General features: G+C 43.5%; 1 protein-coding gene across 3 annotated transcripts in view; it reads left to right on the top strand.

Annotated features, from left to right (window-relative positions):
* The first annotated feature begins 11,771 nt into the window (after positions 1–11,771).
* The window catches only part of SLC39A8 (solute carrier family 39 member 8), a 40,788-nt gene continuing 32,469 nt past the window's right edge, over positions 11,772–20,090 (top strand). The window contains exon 1 of one of the 3 annotated variants that reach the window (XM_083459264.1): positions 11,772–11,942. The gene's annotated coding sequence lies outside the window, so the exon portion shown is untranslated. Of the gene's footprint in view, positions 11,943–19,377; positions 19,674–20,090 lie in introns of those variants that run through there. The other 2 variants (XM_083459266.1, XM_083459265.1) reach the window with 2 other exon arrangements.

Genomic DNA, 20,090 nt, shown 5'->3' with positions numbered 1-20,090 from the left:
TGCCACCTGAAGTAGCCATGGCTAAGTTCAAAGGCAGTTACTCCCAAGAAACTGTGCACAGTTATGTTTTATGCTGTGTACTACTGGTTTTTTTGGTCTTCATTGATAACGGATCAATGAATCTGCTTGGATTCTCTGTGGGCAAACAAACCCTTGTGTTGCAAAGAGAATGTCAGCAATGTTTAAGCAACACGATGACCATGTACATACGCAATAGACAATCTTTATGGTTTGAAGGAATTCTATAAAGATTGTCTATTGCGTATGTACATGGTCATCGTGTTGCCTAGACATTGTTGATGGATTCTCTGTGGGGGCTGGCTATGGAGGTTGTCATGAAGAGCTCTTGCACTTCAGAATTTACCACTGAACCATTGGTACCCAACCTCTTCTTGTTAGCCATATGCTTCCATCCTCAGTTTTGGAACCAGGAGATTGACCTCAGTTCTACTCACCTGTTCACGAACTTGCCAATCCTAGGATGCTCAGGCCATTGTGCAGCAGCTGCTACGCAAACCTATGGAAACTGGGATGCCTATCATTTCAGTGCAGGGCTATTTAGTCTAAACTCTTGTCCTTCGCTTGGTAAACTTATTATTATTATTTAGCAGCTGTGTCCCATATTTGCTGCAGCTGACATTGGCTGTAAATCTTAAACTTTCTCCCTTCCCAATGTTGTGCCCCAAGGAAACTTGAATCTGCCAGCTCCAAGACAGCTGGATTTATACAGCATTTAAAAGCTGACATTTACTGCTATTCTTAAACCTGCCTTCCCTCTCTTGAGTTGATTTCAAAAGGTAGGCTCTTAAGTGGGTGCTGTGATAGACACTAAGCTCCTTCCAACTTTGCTGGGCTCTTGGCATTTTTTTACAGCACTCAAGCGACTGCTTGACAACCCTGGGAAAGCCAGTCCACATTTTTTCAGTGTGTCTGCCCAGAGGCTATTGAGCAGACAGTGTGCAGCTGTATCAAATAGCTTGCGCCAAAGAAAGCTGTCAAAATCTGGTGTTTTACGCAAGAAGCCATGGGAGGCGCGCACACACACACACACACACACACACACCCCTTTTAAAATAACAACGTGGCAAGGACTGTAGCTGGAGGGATGCCAGTTTTGAAAGCTCCCACATAGAAAATTAAATGTCAGTGCAAGTAGAAAACTAGTAGATCAGGGAGAGTCTAACTCAGCCCTTTCACTGATGTATTGGCTTTCTGCTTGCAGGAAGTTCCTTTGTTTTTAATACAGAGGAGCATTCAAATGTGTCATTTGAAACCTGCAGTCTGAAGAGGTACAATCCACGCTACCACCTTAGGACTAGTAGTAGGGTAGGAGAGCTGGAAATAAAAAAAACCACATCTGGCAACCAATGCACCCCTTTGGTTTCAGATAGCACATGGGTAGACGAGTCTAAAAAGCCCGGGGAACAAATTTTCACGACCCTCTAGTGGCTATGGTGGTTCATTAACCAGAAGTAATGTGTTTAGCATTAATTCTGGAAGCGAACACTTGATTCTGACCAAACTAAGCCTCCTAGAGCAAATGGGCTTTTTAGATTCATCTGTCCATGTGCTATCTGAAACCCAAATGGGTGCATTGGTTGCCAGATTTAAGAAATATATCGCCATTATTTTCAGCTCTCCTGCCCCACTATTGAGCAGGGGTGGGGAAACTGTGGCTTGTGGAACTAATGAGACCCACTTGACCTCCCCATTTGGCCCATGGGGCCATTTTGGATCTCCTGATCAGCAGCTACTCAAAGCCCAGTGCATCCCTGGGACTGTGATGCACATGGAGTGGTGCCCTGTCAGCTCTGAGCTTGCCAAGCCCCATGCACAGTGTTTTGCAAGACTTGATGGGCCAGCTGAACAAGGGCTTTGCAGTCTGTGGCTATGCCTGTGTGGTTTGATTTCAAATTGTGCAGGCCACCCCTGCAACACTGTACACTTGGTGTTATCTGTACACCAGGTAAATGGGCCCAGCCACCTGTCTAACTTGACCCACTGGGTTGGGGCAGATAATAATCTGGCCTGCTGACTGGACCCAATTCCCTCCCTCTGGGCCAGAGAATGAAGAATTGTTTTATGCTTTATTCATATGAACTGCCTTGGGAGGGGTTTGTCCCGGAAAGTGGCATAGAAATATTGGAATAGATAAATACTCTGGGACTCGAACACTGTCAATTACAGATGGGGGAGATGTTCGTTCAGCCAATTTGCACTTCCTGAGCCATTAAGTGGGTGAAAACGCAGCTTTCTGTTGAAATTTGCATTCTTCTGAACTTTGCGATGCTGTTGCTCAACCCAAAAAATATGTACAAAACAGCATATTTTAATGAAATCAATGTAGAAAAAAGCACTATGTTATGGAATATTGCTTGCAAAAAAGCAAGAAATGCATGCAAAAATGTGTATGGGCTTTTGTGCTTTTTTTTGTTTCGTTTTAAAGTTCACTAACAGATGTGGAATGGGGACAAACTGAACTGAAGGCTAGAAAACTATGTATATGAGAGAAGGTGAAATGGCCAAATTTGCCCATCCCTGTACAGCCCCATTATACAACTTTGCTCTCTTCACTGATTGCAAAGTCCATTGATCCATTTTAGTGCTGGGATGGTTTCAGAAACATTTTTCTTGTGTCAGATGAAGATGACCCAAGCACCTCTGGACCTGCAGGACCTGAATTTTTCCCCCTGTGGGCAGAAGCTGATGAACCACTGCTCTGCCGATATAATTCATGAATTTCACCTCAAGGCACTGGCAACTTCATGTCCCTGTTGGTCTTGCTCCTAGCCATCACTGACATGTTTTCAGCATGGCGAATTAGCTCATTATTACTAGACTATTTCCTCCAGACTCATTCTGCCTTTGGGCCATCGTCTATTGTTTTAGAAGTGCCATAATCTAGAAGGAGACATAGCTAGGAGGAAAGAGTGGTACTGAATAGAATTTTGTTTAGAGTAGATATTTGTATGTGTAAGTGAGTTTCTGTCTGAAAATTAAAACTGCAGAAAATATTTTCTCTCTCTTTGAACTTTAAAGATTCTTTCAAAATGTGCCTGGTTGTTGTTGTTGTTGTTGTTGTTGTTGTTTTGGGGGAGAGCTGATTAAAAACATTTTTGATAGGAAACCAGCATCTTGTCAAAAGAGAGCTAGCAAGTATCCAGTATTGTTTTTGCAATAAGCCTAAATATGACAAGTCTGCCAGCAATATTTAGGGACCTACAGCCTAACTGCACCAAGATATTTGGCATATCTTTGTTTTTCTGCATTATAATCTGCTTCCCATGTGAAAATCCAGTTCAGGCTGTTGAACCATGGGAATTATTCCAAGATCAAACGCCGCCATGCCTTTATTTCCCATCCTGCTGCTTTGTCAGCACCTTTGGTATTATAACGAAGAGCACCCGCTTCCTCCTTTTTATGTTCTCCTATTGAAAGATTTCTATCTAGGTCACATTAACTAGTGAATACATGCAAGGAGAATACAGCTTTCTCTCTTTTCTGGGATACAGCTGCCATCTAGCGGTCAGTTGCACAATTGTCTCATTAGAAGGCGCCATGTTGTGAACAAGGATGCGATGAAATAGCCTCTGGTGGTTCGGATCATGTTTTGGCTTTTCTGGAAAGGAAACAGCACCAGTTTTTCATGAGTTAGTTGCACACTGTGTGCTGACAATGGCACATTCACTGCTAGCATGCGCTTACATCATCTTATACTGATGTGGGGAAGAGATATGGAGATGCCAGCAGCAGCTAGGGAGGTTGGAGATGAAAGCAGGAGCAGAAATTGTCACAACTTTCAAGTTTGTCCATGATCAGGAATGGAATCCATTTAAGCAAATACAAGCTATTGTTGTTTTTAGTTTGCAAATATTTGCATATGCAATTATAGTTTTTTTCTGCATTTAAATTCCCCCCTTTCCATTTAAATGCACTGAAGCTAATTACATAATTAATTGCACAGGTTTGGCAATAGCAGCTAGCAAGACGAATAATGTAGGTTTTAGCTGCAGGAGAACGGAAACAGTACTGCTGAGTTTGTTTTCTAGTTATTATTTCTTAGAATTTATACACCGCTTGATTGTAAAATAAACAAACATCAAAGATGCCTGCATTTCTGGACTGTGTGAATGAAAGGTGAGCCGTTCCAGAAGCCCTGCAAACACCATCTTGGTAGTCAAGATAACCCCAGAATTAATTGGTAGTTGTAGCAATGAGCTCATATATGTTTATATTCACTTGGTTACATATTAGCTAATTGGCTTGTTTTGATGTTCAGGACAGATAAAGGACAGGATTCCACTATCCCAGTCAGTCACTCTGAAGCAACAGACTGAATGGTATGGGAAGGAAATTGGTAAGACCTGATACCAGGTATCTGATACCAGAATCCTTGCAGATTGTCTTAACTGGGAGATGTGGGCTCCCAGATTCCAAATTCTTATTGTGCACATTCAAGAAACTCCAGTGGTTCTTTGTGGACCGAATGCTGAGGAGATCTCACTTCAAATAATACACTTCCCCCAATTCAGCCTGTGTGGTGGGGCAGAGCTGCCCTCCTGACAGATGGGGCCTGGCAGCAGTGAAGCTGGGGCTGTTGGTGCACATGCACAGCCCTGACCTTGCTGTTGCCCTGCCCCACCCCAGCCCCACCCAGTTAAAACTACATTGACCCCAGTCTTGGGACATTGCTTGGCTCTGTCCAGCCACATAGAACTCTAGGCCTATGAAGACTTGGAATGTGCAATGGTGGGATGGAAATATTGCTCCCAGCAAATCTACTAGCTCCCAGCCCTGTGTGCTTGATGGCCAGGTGCCCTACTTTACAGAAGAAAGTCCTCTGTCTGAAAGTGCCTTCTGTTTGAAAGGCTGTCTGGTCCAACTCTAGTTTAAAGATAAAGAAAGCAGGGAGTGCAATCTGACTTGTACTGAGCCAGACCGTTGGCCCATCTAGACCAGTACAATAATACATTGGTTTTCACACGGCTTAGTTGCCAAACAAATTGGCTCCTGAACACCGCAAACCTGGAAGTAAGTGTTCTGGTTTGTGATTTTTTTTCCCCGGAAGCTAAATGTCCGACATGGCTTCCGCTTGAGTACAGGATTCTCCTGCAGCCAATTGGAAGCCGCTCCTTGGTTTTCGAACAGTTTCGGGAGTCAAACGGACTCCTGGAATGGATTAAGTTTGAGAACCAAGGTACCACTGTATTGTCAACACCAACTGACAAGTGGAAAATGCTTAGCTAGCAAAGATATTGACCCAAGAACGAAGATAACATACAACAAATGGAATGGGAAAGAAAAAATACTTCTGGATTCTCAAGCACAAGGACAAAGGGGCAAGAAAATTATATGGTTTAACAACCATCTGCCTGTCTCTTATCCTCATAACAGCCTCAGAATGTCAGTAAGGTAACACTCAGCTCTTTTTCATGTTATCTTAAAACATGTTTTTCTGCACCTCTAACTTCCAAGCTGCTGCTTTCTTACACCTTTACTTTTAGTGATGTGGTAAGTAAGCCAGGAAATCGCTGTTCTCATCATCCTTATGCATTGTTTCCATTACACATTTTTCGCTGAGGAGCAAAGAAAGGGTTGTCTCATCATTGCTGGGCATTTAAGATCATGATGAACATTACCAGAGGATTATCTTTAATCACAGTTTAGCATTTTGCCTCGTCACCTCTGTAAAGCTTATAAAACCCTGTTTTGCTTTAGTAAATACAGGAAGCCATAAGATATATGATGTCCATTGCTTTTTGCATCTACATCTGTGCTGCTAGTTCAGCTTTGAACATGGGAGAATTGGGTTTGTGTTGGCCCATCTTCTTGGACACACCCACCGGGTTCAGCTTCTCATTTGTGCATTGGGGTTCATGTTTTCATAGGGACCAAAAGGGAGCACAAAAAGGGTCTACGGAAGTTGGACTCTACACTTGTAGGCTCCTATGGAAATATGAACTCATACACATGATGGCAGGAGGGGGCATGAATGACATGGATGGCGTGGTGTAATCCTGATTCTCACCATGCATAGATTTTGGTCATCGTAGGTGTGTATAAGCATTTTGGGAAAGTTTTTTTGATGAATTAAGTCGCTGTGGAGCTGTGTGATATCACTGCTGCTCGGAAATTATTGGAGATCGTCCATGAAGGTAAATACCTAGGTATGAGCTGGCTCTCTTGAGCAAGAATTTGCTGCATATTGAGGGTTATTTCTTCATTCAGGAAACTCCTTCTCTTTGGAAAGGCATTCCTTTACACTGTTTTGTGTACCTGAAAGAAACTTTACTCGAAAACCTGTTGCACTCTGTGCCAGCTTGTAACCTGGGATGCTTTCATTTGTTTTGCAATACCTAAGAACATGCAAAGATTGGGAACAGGAGAAGTTGTTGACCCGACAATTTGTAATGAGTCTCACGAAGGGCCAAACTAGACATAACAGAGCCAATTTACTGCATCTCTATTCTCCTAACACTTCTGCAGGGAAGGGGAGATATGAATTGGGACCATAGCATAGTGGAATGAGGGTCTGTAACCTTTGCTTTTGCACTGTTTTCTCAATTTAAATCCCCCCATATGCTATTTGACTTGTTAGGAAAAGCATGCATGCTCACGTCATGTTTTTCCTAATGGGGAGCAATCTTCATTGGGAAAACAGAGCCATTCCTGATTGCACCCCTTCCCTGTGGCTTCCATTTGCAAAAGATGAAAGAGAAAAGACATATTGTTGCCTATCACCCCAATCCCTGAGCGGTGTGAGATTCCAGAGGTTCCGGGTGCTTATCCAGGGTTTATATTTGCTTTTGGAACCGAGGCACAAGAGAGAAAGTGGTGTCTTTATGATTGTCAGGGAACTGCCATCGGGACAGGGGCAGGAAACAGTGGGGCAGTTGTGTTACAGGGAGTCTCCGAAAATCTTGCGAAGCAGTTCTTTTTCCGGTGATGAGGAAACCCCACCTCCAGTTGTGCAGGTCCCGTGGGTCAACCGAGAGGCGAGGTCCGAGTCCAGTCCAAGGTCGAAGGAGCAATATAGAGGCAGTCCATAAAAGGTGAAACTGGGTGCAGGGGAGGGAGTCCGGTGAGGTCAGGAGCGCTGGCAGGAGAGCAGGACAGGGTTCAGGCAGGAACAGGCAACCTACAAAGTTGCTCCTGCAACTTGGGACTGGGCTGGCTGGCTTTTATCTGCCCCGAGGCATAGGGCAGCCCCGATCCTCAGGTGACTCGCCTCTCCTGGCCTAGAGGCGAGTACTCCTCCTGCGGGAACTTAGTTCCCTCCGCCTCTCTGCCCTGAGTCTCTGCAGCTCAGGAGAGGCTGGAGGGTTACTGGACCCAGAGGCAACCTCAGCTTCCTCTGACGGGGCTGAGAGTGGAGCACCTGCAGACAATGGGTCCTCCATCACCTCAAGGGCCAGAGCAGACTCAGCTGGAGCCTGCACCTGAGGATGCAGCACAGATGAGGACCCTTCAGGCTCAGGTCCCAACCCTGGCTCAGCTGGTTCTGGAGGCAGGGACTCCTGTGCAGGCTGGGATTCCTCAGGTTCAGCCTCTGAGTCCGAATCCCAGGCCATCACACCAGTGACAAAGAGGTGGAAGGACCAGAGGATGCTGGTAGGAGCCTCAACACCGCTCCTGGCAAAGCTGGCCAGGAGGGAAGTACGCCCCTTCCATCGCCCACCCTGCGCAGAAGTCTAAAGCGCAAAGAGGGAAGGAAAAGGCTGGGCGAAACAAGACTTTTATGCTGGTGGAGGTTCAGGAAACAAGCACTCCCGGATTCTGCTAGCGATTGAGGCAGACATGAACTTTGGGGTTCTCCACTGTAAATAGTTTTGCACCTAAATAAAACCTGTAAAAGACAGGTCGGAGTCCTGCCTGGTTACTCGTGAGCACCCACCTTTGCCATCTGACAATGATATATGGCTTATTTGCAGATATCTACAACCTGAGCCTACGATGAAGGGGCTCACAGCATTAACACCCAAAAAGGGTCTTGTTTCTCCCATAGCTGCAGTCTTCGATTCAGACTCTTTCTCTGCCTTTCCAGCCTCAGCTTTTCTTCCAGCTCCTGGCTCACATAACTTGATTCTAGACTCAAGCTTTGTCCTTCTAACTACCTGCGAGTTGCCCACCCATTTGCCATTTCCCACAGAGCCCCTTAATCCCCCTTAATGGCTCATCGCTCAGGTGATCACCTCATCAGAAACTAGCCTGTCTTATATTTGAACACTTGCTGGATCCAGGGATTAGAGGTATTGGGCACCCAGCTTAACACACACACACACACACACACACACACACACACACACTCATAACACTATATACACATGCCTCTGTTGTCATGGGGCTATTGTGGGAAAGGGGTTATTGTGCTGAACTAAGACTTGCGACTTTGGGACAGTCACATTCTCCAAGCCTAACCTACCCCAAAGGGTTGTTGTATTCATGAAGCTGGTTACTAGCTCCCAGTTTCTTGTTCCCAGTTCATTTATTCACCATACTTGCATAGATGACAGTCAACAGCATGTCCTCAAGCCAGCTTACAGAACAATGAATAAAATGCAATATTAAAAGTACAATAAAAGGATTAAAATGGAAGAATCCAAACCATAAAAACACTCAGATGCAATATTAAAAAACCCCAACTTTGTAGGAACAGAAAAATAAAGCCCATAGTTGAAGATCAACAACAACTAGAGGACTCCATATTAATACCCCTAAGTATATACCACTAATATACATAGTGAGCAGGCTGCATAGACAGCATACATTTAAGGCACATTATTTCCCCAAAGAATTCCAGGAATAGGAGTTTACCCCTCCCAGAGCTACAATTCCCAGCACTTTCAACAAACTACAATTCCCAGGATTCTTTGAGGAAACAAATGTGCTTTAAATGTATTCAGCCGTATTGGGCATATATCAGTCATATTAAATATACCCCCTCCCTCAAGAATCCTGGCTGCTATGGTTTACTAAGGGTGCTAGGAATTGTAATTATGTGAGGTGCAAACTACAGTTCCCAGGAAAGGAATGTGTCTCAAATGTATGGTGTATACATGGCCTAAGACTCTTTAATGCAGGATGAAAGCAAACTATGCTCCAGATCTCTCAATCTCTCTTTCCCCCGTCCCCTCCCTTAAAAAAACCCCCTTCTATATGGGTGGAAGAATTTGGGATTTTCCCTCACCAGATGTAACATCATTTCACTGAAAGGTAAACGAACTGAACTCAGATAGGGCCTAGCATGACTATGGCACTCCCAGCTTCTAGTAAATCTAATTATATTTTAACAAAGGTTAAGCCAAGTCAGCATTGGATCACTAACAGTCTAAGCACCCTGCAAAAGTAGAGGATAAAATTGTCTGCTTGCTGACTGATTACTATGACATTATTTCCCACAATGCATCTCCCCCATGCAGGATTTTGAGGGACGTGACTCAGCCCTTTAAACCATTTGTTCGTATCGTCATTTACACATATAATCAAGGTCGTTTAGTTTATTAAATGGCATACCCGAGATTCAAGGGCTAAACATGGGTGGCTAACACTGGCGTAATGCAGTCACTATGACCACACTCTTTTGTTCAAATGCTATAATCTTCATCATCTGTTCACCAGGCGGCCTTAGGCAAGCCACTATTTCTCAGTCTCAGTCTCTCTCCCTGTCTCCACCCCTTCTTCTGCAAAAACAGGGATAATAATATCTGCTTAACGTACAGGGTGGTTGTAAAGCTTACTGAGAGGCATATGTGAAGTGCTTGTTATACCCTAAAGTGTTATTCAACAGGAACAATAATAAACACATTTAAAAGTCTATAATGCAGAAGAATATGTTACGATTTTTTAAAACTAAATGGCCGTGCTATACAAAGCAAAAACATAGGGGGACTCCAGTATGAGGAAAGGATCAGCAATCTACCTGAAATTGTCACATATTGTTTAGTGACCGTAAGGAATCACAGGGTTTCTTAGGAATGTGCTCCTCTCTTATCACAGTCACAGTTCAATCCTATGCATGCTTACCCAGAAGTACTATATTTAATAAGACTTACTCCCAGGTCAGTCTGAAGTAAAAGTGTGAGGAACCTCTTGCTGGACCCAGCCATCAGCCTCAGTCAGCACAACCCAGTTGTCAGGGATGGTCCATTGCCATCCACCCAGATCCCTCCCACTGTAATTGTGGGTTTTGGCTGCTATCCCATGCCATACTGAACTCAACGGGACTTATTTCTGAGTAGACAGGTACAGGAAGGCAATGCTACCCTACCTTCCAACCTATTTTCAAACCAGTACCAAACTTCAGTTCACTATATGGAGATACTTTCAGGCAGCAGCTGCAGAATGAGCTGTAGATTCAGGCAAAGGGACATCATTCTCAATTGCCCCCAAACCTGGATGAAGATGCATCTGATGGAGAACTCTTTTAATCCAAAACCGATTGGCTGTTTGAATCAACCTGGCAAAGCAGTTTTTCTACATGTAATGAAGATATGGAATTTGCTTTACTACTAGGTGGCCAGAAGCCAAAGAGGAACATGGAAAGGCGCCATTGGTCCATCTAGCTCAGCATTGTCTACTCTGATTGGTGGGTTTCAGGCAGGGTTCTTTCCCAGCACTACCTAGAGATGCCCTTTTAAAACTTCTGTAGAAGAGGAAAGTACTCAAGTTCTGCTTGCTAGTTTCCCATAGGCACCTGGTTGACCACGGTGAGAACAGGATGCCAGACAAAGGTCTGATCCAACAAGCTCTTCCTATGTTCTTATGTACATCAACAACACAGGAGCTCTGCTCTTGTTTGTGTAGCTGGTGATGACCATTAGCTCAGATGGCTTCATTTGGCATTTGAGGCATTCAAAGAGGAGATCTATTGAAAAACTGTTAAAAACACAAAAGCAGCAAATAGATTTAAAACAAAATCCTAACAACAAGTTGGAAAAAACAACCTTTTATTCAGTTCTGAAAGACCCATTTATTTGGTTAGGAAAGCTTATCAGAACAAAAATGTCCTCAACTCTTTCTGGAAAGTGCAGATAAGCGGACACTTGTGGTATCTCAGCAGGACTGCTAATTCATAGAACAGGGGCAGCTGCACTCAAAGCCCTGCTCTGAATTACTGTGGAGCAAGCTTCTGAGATATTTGGAACTCCAAGTTGCTCAAGGTGGCAGAAGTAGTTCTCCCTTTCTTCATTTTAACCCTGCAACAACTCTGTGAGGGAAGTTCAGCTGGGAAGCAGCAACTAGGTCACTCCTGGCTCTGTGTGGAGTTGAATCCTGATCTCCCTTCACTCTTCACTGCTGCAGCATAGAGACTCTTCTCCATCATTAGTCATCATGGCTTTTGGAGCTTCTGCGTACCAGCAGTTGGAGAATAAACCTGTTTGCCTTGTTGTCAAATGAGTGGCATTTGGTTGCAGTTTCTTCATTTAGTGAAATCAGAGGTGGGAAACTTGGCAAGTAAAACCTCAGGCTACGTGTGATCTTAATGTGAGACACAGAAATGTCTGCTTATGTGAATTTGGCATGTAGCACATCATAATCCTTAAGGGATGCTCCATTCTTGGTTTTTAGAGGAGCACATGCTGTTCTTCTGTTTGAGAAAGCAAGAACCCTGCAACAACCTGTGCTAGTGTTCAACTAGCTTCTTTTATCAGAGAAGTACATCGCTGCTATTATGCATGCCTTGTAGTTCTGGTTTTGCCAGCTCCTTAACAAGAGTCTTTAGTCCATGCATGCAAGTGTCATATGGTGTAATATCTTTGCTGTCAACCATTCCTTCTGCCATACATACCAGGGCAGGCAGATCAAGAGGCCAGGAGCTTTTGATGCTACTCCTGAAAAATAAGTGTGAAAATTACAACAAAATGCTCACACTGCAGGACTAGAGAAATGCGCATCTTCTGCCTTGATTTCAACAGGTGCAGGTTTCCTCTCATCTGGAACAGGTACATCATCATCATCATCATCATCATCATCATCATCATCATCATTATTATTATTACCAAACCATTAAATGCTTGCAGTGGTGGACAAGCTTGAGCAATTGCTCTTCATCAGATTAATTAACTGAATTACAATACAGCCATTTTAAAATGCTATTTTATCAGTAGAAGACATTCCAAATTAAAAAACAAAAACCATTCAAAGTATATATTTTATTTCTGCTATCAAGATGACCCCAAAGATCAAAATTTACAATATGCACACAATACTATTTAAGAATTGTGAAATGTTTAACCAAGCTGGTATTTCCTTAAATTCTAAATTGAAAGTTTGTTAATCTGTAGATTTAATGCAGCATTTTTGTTGTCAGATAAGGTTTCATATTGCTTGCCTTTTGTTATCATACTTGTTTTTATCTCATGTCAGCTACACTGATCTTGCTTTTTGGGAGAAAAGCGTACTACAGATAAAGAATGAAGACAATAATTTGCTGACATACACAAATCTTTGGGAGGTATGTAATGGGATTTCCATTTATCCTGCACATGTAAAGCTCTCCCAAAGATACTGTCTTTTTATTTTCACATAAATGCTGTTTTGACTTCAGTGCTCTGTTTTATGCTGTGAAAGTGTGTGTGTGTGTGTAAAGTTAAAAATAATAGCTGGCCAGTTATGTGTGTGGGATATATATATATATATATATATATATATATAGAGAGAGAGAGAGAGAGAGAGAGACAGACAGACAGACAGTAGCGGTTAAGAGCAGTGGACTCGTAATCTGGTGAACTGGGTTCGATTCCCTGCTCCTCCACATGCAGCTGCTGGGTGATGGGTGACCTTAGGCTAGTCACTCTTCTCTGAAGTCTCTCAGCATCACTCACCTCACAGAGTGTTTGTTGTGGGGGAGGAAGGGAAAGGAGATTGTTAGCCACTTTGAAATTCCTTAGGGTGGTAAAAAAGTGGGATATCAAATTTAAACTCTTCTTCTTCTTCTTCTTCTTCTTCTTCTTCTTCTTCTTCTTCTTCTTCTGAACAGGGGTGTGTGAATGTAGCAGTTTCTGAATATGGAATAGACACAAGGAGTGTTGCTTAAAAAATGCACATGCAGAACGTATTTGTGGTTCTCTGTGCATCTTTTCTAAAATTGCAAATGGATAGCTGTGTTTGCCTATTTTAGCAAAACCAATTCAGAATCGTGTGACACCTTGGTGACTAATCCATTTACTGTGGATGAACTGTCATAGGTCAGAGTTCATGATGCATGAAGTGGTGCCTGAGTACAGAAAGAGAGAGAGAAAAGGAAAAACGGCCATTTCACATAGGAAGGTCCAGAGTTCAAACACTGCAAGAGATAGCTGTAGCCGGGGCATCTTGGCTCGTTGCAGGTCACAAATGAATGCAGAATCCAATGGCACAAACAAGATGCAGTCAGTGTGGGCATGTGACTTAGTCCTAACTAACTGGCAGCTGTAGATAATAAACAGACATTGCAAAACCAAGTTCTTCTGAAGCATATTCTTTTGGGAAAGTGAAATATCCGCCCCCTCCCCTTTCCCCATTGTTATTGCTCAAGAAATACGATGCAATAGTGAGCACAGTTGAAAACTCAGCACAACAAGTAGATTTATAAACTGACCGTCTATTGCACTAAAAACCAGCATTGGCTTCCAGATGTTGGCCTAAGCTCTAGCCGAGATACCAATGTGTGAGGTGTACCATTTTAGACAGAAGGTAGGGCTACACATGATGGAATGCTCCACTATGGGGAAAAATAGAGATTCTGGCAACATAGAAACTGGCATATTATGGAGGAAGCTAGGCTAGCATCTTCTCTTCTGAAATCTAGTTTTCTATATGAATTGATATTTTTAAAGATGTGGTGGATTCTGCATTCAGCTGGGTGAGACAAAAGTGAGCACTCCAAAGTGATATAATTCAGGCACAGGTTTACCAGGTTTTTGATACAAGCATTCAGTGAGCGGGGCCTCAGTCTAGTCAATGAATATCCACCCTCAGCTATAAAGATCTGCTGCATTCTCCAGGACACTGCTGAGACAACTTTCATGTCTTGCCTCAGCTGCAGGATGACTAACCATGGTGTCCTGAAAACCACACCTTGGTCCCTCTCCAAGGTGCTGATCCTACCTTGAGTTTCCTCCCTTTCTGTCTGGTGCAAACTACTTACCTCCCCTTGCTTGGGTGATCATCTATCCTTAGTAGTGCACATCCCCATGGATCTGGACAAAGAGACTGAAGTTAGAAATAAATTAGGTTCCCAAATTTATTTTTTCTATTGGGAGACACTTCTAAGTTCTTACTCACTTTTCAAAATGCAAGTATTTCTCCAGCTACACATATATAAACCTAGAACATTTTAAAACAACTATCAAAATTCACAATGCTAGGACATAAAGAAAAGGTCAACCATTTGCTCTTAAGCCAGAAATTTTATTTAAAAAATGTAAAACAAAACACAGTAAAGGAAGAATTAATTAAAAGCAGACCAAAATAATACCAATGATGAAAAGTCTTCAGGCCCCACCTAACAGAGAACAAAGGGGAAGCCAAGTGTCCCTGATGGAGGAGAGTTTTCCATAAATGTTTGATATGACAATGTTTGAGTCCAACAAATTTATTCTAATGTCCTTGAGGCTGGAGTATGCTCATTAAATAATTCTCATTTATTACTGGAGATATTTTGGACCAGTTTCCATGAACCCTGCTCCAGAAACCTGACTTCATGTGTTTTTGAATGCACCTGTTAAGCATTTTCTATTGTAAATGATTGATAGGGAGACGGAAGGGATTAGAATGTGGTAACGTGTTTTGATGGTGTTGGTAGTGATGGGGAAGGGAAAGCTCAAACCTGCTCATTTTCAATCCACCCTAAGTCCCTTTGAAATTTATCACACCAAGTCAATGTGCAATTGTCATGTCCAGGAACATGGCTCTCTATCAGAAGACTTGGAGAGCTAGTTTTATGATACAGATCAGAATGAGTTCTTGAAATAACTACGTACTTTGGGGGTTCATGTCCAAGGGGAGAATCATTTAGGTTGTAGTGTTCCCCATGTGAAATCACCTATCCTATGATATCAAGCAGGCACCTGAACCCCTCAGACTGATTACTCTCCCCAAATCAGGAAGACATCCTTTTGCAAGAATATCTGATGCCAGGTGATTGACATGTGGGGGACCACTTGGATCCAGCCTATTGGTTGGATCTACTTTCCCACCCCTGCTCCCAAGTAGATCCTTGCTGTTGAAGAGATCCTGGTGACAGAGCCTTCTGACACCCAAATCTGCCGGAGGGTTTTGTAGTTCTCTGTTTCTTTTTCCTTTGGAGTCCTATGTCTGGGACGCTTGTTAATGTCCAGAGATTGTATACTCATGGGGGTGGTATATGATAGATAGAAGACCGTTGGTGATAGACAGGGAAATGTTGGTCTCCCAGGGTGAGAGGCTGGAAGGGGAAAGGAAAGATGCCAGGTGAGAACTGGGTGCTATCTTCTGTGGCTGTAACACCATTACACAGAAAGCTTTGTAGTTCTATAGCAGGGTTTCTTAAACTTTCCATCAAGCTGAAACAGAAATATTGGACTGGATGTTTAATTCATAGTTCTGTCTAATGCAACTGGATAAATTTTGCTAACAGTGCTGCCATTTTTCAAAGACTAAGAGGACATACCAAATCAGGAACGTAGACAAGGATGCTATTGTCTCTCTTAAAACCAGAATGGACTCCAGACTCTGCTCAGATATAAGTAAGGCCACTGCCATCTATTGACTAAGCTCTATAATGGCAGTATCCACATATCATCTCGCACATGCTTTGCTTTTTGCTTTTTTAGTTTTTAAAAGAGGCAGCAAATAAACCAGGGCCACTGAAACATTTTTACTCACTCATCTCTAAATCTCAAAAAATTCTGAACAATTCAGTTGGAGCAAGTGTCAGTCCGAGAAGCAATATAGCTGGCAGGTATTTTTCCTCTGTTCAAAGCCTTTCTGTAATATCTTGTGGCAAAGCATTCTTCAGACTAATCCAGCCCTCTATTAGCACAAATGCTTCTGGTTAATAAGTGCTCACTCCAGCAAAACAAAAATGCCTTTCAATGCCAGGAAAGGAGAAGGAGTAATGAACACATGCTGGAGTTGGCAGTTACAAAACAACAAGCTCTGTCAAAATAATAAATCAAGGGGCCTGAGATAGGAGCTCTGCTCTGATAATGTGACTATCTATTCACCAGCACCCCACCCCAAAGAGGCCTCCCACAATCTGATATTCTCTACTCATTGCAACTATGCCTAACTGCAGACACATAATTCAGGAAGTTATGAGAAACCTTTTTTCATCTTGAGGGTCATAGTCCCTTAGGTGCAACCTTCTGGGGTCTGCATACTTCTGGTAGGTGCAGCCAGAGGCAAAAGTGTGAAGGGTAATGGGTGTGACTCTTTACCTTTGTACAAACTACATTCCAGCCACAGAAGAACCAGGGTCCTACACACACACACACACACACACACACACACACAATTCCAGCAAGCAAGAGGTGGGTGCATTGGCTAACTTAGTTAGATGGGACCATTGCAGAGCCTGGGAGTGCTATGGGCATATTTACTGCTGGGAAGATGTTAAAATGTGCAATACTTAATGCTCGTCACATGGGACTGCTGCATAGAAATCTGGACTTTCCTGTTTCTAGTCCTGGCAAACAATATTCTGGCAAGCCTAATACTGGCTCTGACACTAGGCCTGTATACTGTTATGGAACAATACAGGTTTAAATCTCAGTAGACTCAGAAATATTTGCCTCGATGGCCCACAAAGCATTGAAGCTCAAGTTATAATTAACCTTTCTAGGTAGCCCCAACTAACAGAGTGACTTCACATATCAAATACTGGTTTCCCCATAGAAGACCCTAGTCCCAACGGTGCATAGATCTTGCATTTGTAAACTCAAAGTGGCTCATTCCATAGTATCCAGATGTTGATGGTGACCCCCAAACTCACATTGCTCGTGGCAAACTCACGTTGGTCAAGAAAGCAGTGAATCAGCCTTGTGGAATGTCAGTCTCACTTGTCCCAAGAAACATTGTTTACATTCACTGTAGACTTCACCAGGAAAAGGGGAACTCCCCTGATAATTTATGCTGGGCATGGCCATCATTAAAATGCTCTTTGGTTAGTGGAATGATCATATAAACTGCTTCTGCAACAGGTGACTAAACCTACATGACCCCCTAGATCTTATTTGCCATTCTCTCCTTTTCAAATAACTTACAGCTTAATAAAAAACAAACTTAACCATTAGGGAGAAAGGAGAGAGAGCATCCATCCTTGAGGTTAAACTTTGGCTAGCCCCCAAAATGGAGAAGGATTTTCATTCTGCAGCGGATTGGAAAGAGAAAATAATTCCCCCTGGAATTGCCGAAGAATTGAACGTTTCAGCATTATGCAAATACAGGCCGCACATCTAAAAACAGCAAATAGCCTTGTTTATTTAATGAAACTCAAAAACAGCTTTCAGAGTCAGTTGCTGACCAAAAGTGGGATAGTGAAAGTTATCTGTTAGGGAAATAATAGCAGTTTTTATTCAGGATTACTGAATGATCCAGTTCATATGCAGAAAATGCTCCCTTACCTTGGCGAAGTCCAGTCTCCCAACATGTTGACAAGTGGACCCGCAATGTCAAAATATTTATAACTGAATCAGTGTGTTCCTGCAGTGTCAAGAGTATCCCACTATGCAGCAGAGTTGCTGGTCAGTTCAGTTTACCTAGTGAACCAAAGGAGGGGTTTTTAAAAACCATTTACAACAACAATTCATTAATGCAGCATGATGTGAGCACAATGAGACCATGAAACCTGATCCTGATAACCTTGTGCAGCAATGCAAGAGGTGAAGCTTTTCCTGTCTTTTTATCTCCTTGCATGTAAGGTCAGCTACATTTTTGCATGCCTGGTTACTGTTAAAGGGCACAGGAATAAGTGAGACAAACAGTATCAACCCCAATGCAAGGGGATCATTTCGGTACCATGCATTGGAAGGAATGAAGAATCCAGTGCCTCTGGATGTTGTTGGACCACAACTCCCATCATCCCTGATCATTGCCTGTGATGGATATGGCTGATGGGAGTTGGAGTCCATCTGGAAGGCCACAGGATCCTCATCCCTGGTGCATGCCAACCCTATGCCATGTTACTTGGCACGCCTGGAAATGATCCCCAACAGGAGTGACAGTGGGAAGGACTACAAAAAGTGTGGTCTCTAGCGTGTCACAGATCCACCCCTTGTGCTGAATGGGTGTGTATAGCATTTAGCACATGCCAGTTTGTCTCTGAGGTTGCTTCACCACTTCTCTAGCTCTACTCAACCCATAACCTTGCTCAATCCATGTGCAGCTGCAATAGCTGGATTCATACAAAGTGCTCCTTCCTTGATTGAGATGAGGCTGAAAATCACCATGCAATGGTAGGCTCTGCCCTGATAGCATATCAGATCATTTCCAAGAATTGTGAAGGTAATGTCCAGAAAAATCAGTCCTACCAGGGGTGCCAAATTGAATAAAATATTGTGGGTAGGCTAGGTAAGACCCCACTTCGACCACAAGACACAAACACCATTTGAATGGCAATGCTCATCAACTTTGTGGGAGCCCAGTGCCCTCAAATATTTTATTAGGGGGACTGAAGGGACCTCGGCCCCTAGGAGTTGACGCCTATGAGTCCTACAGTGCAAGAGATCTGCCTGTTTTCATAGTTTTCCCCACAGGCTGACCCTCCGCCTTCCAGCAGCAAACTCACTAGGCCCTGGAAACAGCTGCATGGGAAATTATACATTGCACAAAAAGGCATATAAGGAAGCTCTGTGTCTGGAACCCGTAAGTGGGCTTGCAGTGGGTGGCAGGTGGGGGAAAAAGATTAAGGACATAAGGAGAGCCTGCTGGGTCTGGGTTCCAACCAGTGATCAGCCAGATGGATCTGGGAAGGCCAGAAGCAGGAGCATCATTGATTCTTGGCCAGTGTGTTAAACCCACATACTTTTCACAAAAACTACAGCGGCTGCAGTTTCCCCCATGCAGATTCTCTCCTTTAAATGACTGGTTCAAGAATGATCTAAAGGCAGCTCATTGAAACAAGGGAGAAGGGCATTTGCAGAGCTGCTGGCAGCTCAGCTGGTCTTTCAAAGAATGAGCACTTCTGTAGTGCAGTTCTTTGGCAAGCCTCTCGCTCTGCCATTCCACCCCTTGATCCCCACCTTCATTCTCCAGGAACAGTGCGAAACAGGAACCTATCTATGTATAGAGGGACAGGTTCAGGGAAGCAAGGAATAAAGGACAGCATGTCCCGGGTGTTGTGTTGAAATGCTTTCCATATCCCTGCTTAGTCAGAAGGAATATTAGCTATTTCCCAACAGAGGCTGAAAGGCAGATCCACGTGTACTGCTTACTTTGCAGGATGAGGAACTGGAACAGCTGAATTGGCGGCAGGAATTTGTTTCTCTACCCAATTTTTTTCGGCTCTGTCTTTTGGAGGAAAGGAAGGCTAAAACCACCACTGGGAGGGGCCAGCCGTGGTTGGCTTTTGACCCGAGCAGTTGCACATGGCCAAGGCTATCTGGCAGTGCACAGTGACTGAGCTGCAACCTGTGTCCCTCCTCAAAGCTTTATCTGTGCAAGAAGCGTTGGCTATTCTGAAGGACCGCAGAAATAATCAGCGACAGCAAGAGGTAAGCAGGGAAGCAGGGCATGCTCCCCCCCCAACCCACCCCCAGCATATGAAACAAGATAGTGGGAGAACGTATTGTGAAAGGCGGTGTGAAACAAGACAAGCATGGGCAAATAGTTTGTGAAAGAGTAGTGGCTACCGGAATGGAGCAATAGGATGTGCAAATGTGTGAGGCTATTCTCAGGATTCCCCTTTGGTAAATACCTTGCATGTGGCAAGCTTCTGTTTGACCCTTCCAGGTGAGAAGCTATTGAGTAACCTGAGATATAGGAGCACGCGGGATTTCCCCAACTGATTGGTAGGAAGAACAGCTCGATAAGGAAAAAGAAATACTAGACGATGCACCATCACTTTTGCTGGCAATGGTCCTGTCCTAGCTGAATTTCTGCCTGTTGTGTAGCTGCTAACAAGGCAGGCA

Source organism: Podarcis liolepis, assembly GCF_965112155.1.
Source record: "Podarcis liolepis genome assembly, chromosome: 9".
NCBI lineage: Eukaryota > Metazoa > Chordata > Lepidosauria > Squamata > Lacertidae > Podarcis > Podarcis liolepis.
The sequence above is the reverse complement of the archived record's forward strand: the minus strand, read 5'-3'. Positions and strand labels throughout refer to the sequence as shown.